Consider the following 3870-nt stretch of genomic DNA (forward strand, 5'->3'; position numbering starts at 1 on the left):
CGGCGGGAGCGTCCCCGAAACTTCCCGCGGCCGCCGCTCTGCGGGGGGCGCGGCCATCACGCGGCGTCAACGGCCGCGCCCCCCCTCCCCCCGCCGCCCCTCGCCAAGATGGGGGCGCCTCAGGCGAACCGTTGCCGGGCGGACGTTGCCTCGRCGGGAGCCGAGGCGTGTGGCCCCGCTCGGTGCCTTCGCGCGCAGCCGGGCGCGCTGCGAGCGAGGCACCTCTGGGCGCAGCTCGAGAGAGAGGTGCGCACGGAGCTGCCTTCCTCCGCCTGGCCGCGTCTCTCGCCCCGCCGCCTCGGGGCCCCCGCGCGCTCYGGCCACCGAGATAGTCCGTTCAAAACAGGTTGGCGCTGCAACGGTAGTACCGTCTTCTATTCAGTTCTAGATCGGATTGAAGGAGAGTAGGGGGAAAAGAAGACCTTGTCCCCCCCCCTTTAAATAATTGTGTGCTAGCGGTCAGAAGAGAGGCCATTTTAACGCACAGCTCACAAACTGTTTTTGCTCCGGCGTTGTTTTTGCTAATTCCTGACAACCTGAGGACAGCCCTCAGCGCGGCAGCAGTGTTCGCAGCGGGGACTCGCTCGTCAACAGTTCATCYTTCACCAGTACGTTCAAACGGTGTTCTCGTGTTTGGGTTTGCACACCTCAATTAACCGGACAGATTTAGGGTTTTTTTTAGTGCACATAAAAATAATTGTTGCTTATGTTGTTTTTCATTCGAAGACTTTATTTTGGTTGTTTATAACTCTACCAAATTTAAATGATTTCAGTGGATGWTTTCATGCCAGCTGTTTCTCAGGCTAAAGTTATATCAAAAGGCTTCACTTAAAATGATTCTACCTATCTAAAAATGAAACTGTATTGTTTTGCTCACGCTCCCCCCCCCAAAAAAAAAAAGAAAAAAGAAAAAAGAAAACCTTACATATCATACTCTATGCATGTCTCCTGATTTCCAGAGGMTGCTTCGGCAGCAAAACCAAAGGGAAGACTGTCCTACAACCTTAATCTTCCCCCTGTTAGCATCCAGGGAACACAGAGGAAGAAATAGCTGGTCTCAGTGCAAATTAAAGAGGCTTGGCATTTGAGGAATGGAAATAGAGTTTGCAAGATTGGGAATTAGACAAGATGCGAGATATAAAAGCACAGGAGAAGACAGAGAAATATAGGCATGAGCTAGACATAGCTAGGGGAGGCMTGTGAGAGTATCTGCAGAGAAAGCGCTAGGGCAGGTTAGGGTGAAGGACAGACAGGACCACAGGAGAATGTACCCTGAAACGTCACCCTATTAGTATTGGCTCTCAAGCAGCTGAGAAACCTACAAGTATAATGTATAACATGGAAAAATAGGTAGTCTTTTACAAATGCGGTTTACCATGATGGCTGGCACAAAGCCTCACTAAAATGCAGGTTGAAAGTACGGCTTCATGCAATAAAAAAGAAAAATTTTTAGGACAACTTGACAAAACTATATTGAAAATGTTAAAACACCGAAGAAAAAAGAAATCCCTACAGTAATGTGTATTGTATGTGTTATGATACGGTCTCTAAATTACCTTCATACAGTACTTCTTCCACAAGACTCCTGCCTCATTCAATGCAAAGGATGAATGGTGTTTAATTAATGTATGGTTCTTTAATGTTTCTCTTAAATTTCATCATGAAAAGTGTTATCTCTCATGTCATATTTACTGTATATTCTTCAAAACCTGCCTTGGAGGCAGGTTAATTAATTTCCATGATGACTTTCCTGTGGTACTATCATTGCACRATCATCTTCACTGCTTGTAAGCATTAATGAATTTAACTTTATAACACCCTTTTAAGCTGAAGCAGTAGTGTTTTACACRTGGGGAAGTAAGAACAGAAAATAGTGATTTGGAATCATCTGTAATTGTTTATTAATATTTTCACATTCTAATGGTTGACAGATTGCTTTACAGGARGGAATACTGATTTTAATTCAGAAATGCGTCTGCCACCATCTAAGAAACAAGACCAAAGCTTTTCTTGGTCAGAAYAAGCACAAGAACTTTGGATACTTGGTGGTTCTACAAGTACCAAACTTAGTGGGTTGCTTACAGTTTGTAAAGGGTTGGTATACCTGTAYACCTGGGAGTCAGTAGCTAGTTTCAGATATATTTTTGTTTCCTTCTCCGTGAGAGAGGACCTCTGGGGTAKCTTTTATTTTGAAACATTTTCAAAGGAAACAGCTGTTTAATTTTGCCCATACTTCACAGAAGCTGTGATTTTCTTGACTGTAGCAGCTAAAGGGGCTTTTCCATCTGTGATGGGACTATAGTTGGTACCTGCATGCTCGGTTGGAGATGTCACCTCGCTGGAGCACCATATCCCTCACTAACTCTGCCTCCCACTATGGACTACTGTCCCTTCATATCACACTAAAGGAAATTGTTCTAGAGCAGTCATGTYGTCAGGACAAAAGTGAGGCTGTCCTTTTGAGTGGTAGGAGGAGAAATGCATAATCTGACAGCACTACCGCCTTGGGGAGCTGAGGGACAGGACTAGGGAGTTTCTCATCACTCCCAAGACCAGAAGTGCCAATTACCATAGCATTGCCTATGAGGACAGGGAGATGGATAGAAAGAAACTGTGTGTGCTGGGCCACTGCCAGCCACTTGCCATCAGTTCTCAAGGATGAATTATATAGCAAYGCAGGAATTCTCCCTAGTGCAACAAAGGCATGTCGTGCTGAGACGACTGACTTAGAGGGTGTTTTGTTCAGATTGGTTTTGTTATTCTGCTCTCTTAATCTGGTGCCCATTTTGTCCCTCCATGAATGAAACTCTAGGAATACTTGTTCCAGATTGTTGTATTTTAAAGCAATTCTTTTTCTTGCCCTATTTTGCCTTTTTGACAAGATTAGAACCAAAAAATTAAGGAATGTATAGTAGCTATCTGTGGATATTTCAGTTAGAGTGATTGTCCTAGCAGTGCTCAAAAATTGTATGCCACAGAGGCAAACTCCAGATCTCCAAGGCAGCATTTAGCTTCCATGGACTGCTATAACTGCAAAATCATGCTTTCTTTTCTAAGATTCCTAAATTTCCAGTGCCATGTTTACCATAACTCTTTAAACTTCTGAAAGAAATTGAGTTTTTTCACCACCGTATTTCATAGACAATACAAATTCGTCTGAAGACTAGTACTCCTCTGCACTGAATGAGTTAGGGTCCTCTGGGAAAAGCAGAGCCCAACTCAGAAGTTAAGAATATTATTGTAACATGTAAAGGACAAAGCTGAAGAAAGATGGCATATATAACCTTATGGTTACTTCTYGCATTCGCCTGTCATAGATTGTAAAGTTTAATTGTACTTACAGAGTTACAGAGAAATTAGATTTGCAAGTGGCAGAAATGCTCATGGACTTAATGACCAATAAAAAACCTTCCTCATGAAGGAGCCATCTTCCAAAAAAATTCTTGGGTACTGAGTCAATAAACTTAGATGCAACATGACAATCCAGAAAAAAATCTCTTTTCCCTGATTGCCTGAAACCTGTATACGAAATGTTCTGGCAATGTCAGTCATGAAGCTAGATATCTGCAGGAAGATGGTGGTTTGTCTTGAAAATACTTCACAATTTTAAAACCAAAAGTCCTAGTGGTGTTTCAGAACAACTTCTACCTTTTAGTCATGGATATATTTTTAAAATACAGCTGAATTTGCCCTGGCTTCCATTTCTGTTAATCTTTCATTGCCCATGAAAGAAGCCAAGGACAGAATACCTATTGGAATTAAACTATTACTTTAAAGTTCCCTGGGTTGAAGAGCATGACAAATGTGAGCTCAGTCTGAGAAATATTGCACTACATCTGTCCAGTGTTTTTTTTTTTTTTTTTTTTTTTT

The sequence above is a fragment of the Rhea americana genome, unplaced genomic scaffold (assembly GCF_003343005.1).
Source record: "Rhea americana isolate MKP2758 unplaced genomic scaffold, rheAme1 scaffold_82, whole genome shotgun sequence".
Lineage (NCBI taxonomy): Eukaryota > Metazoa > Chordata > Aves > Rheiformes > Rheidae > Rhea > Rhea americana.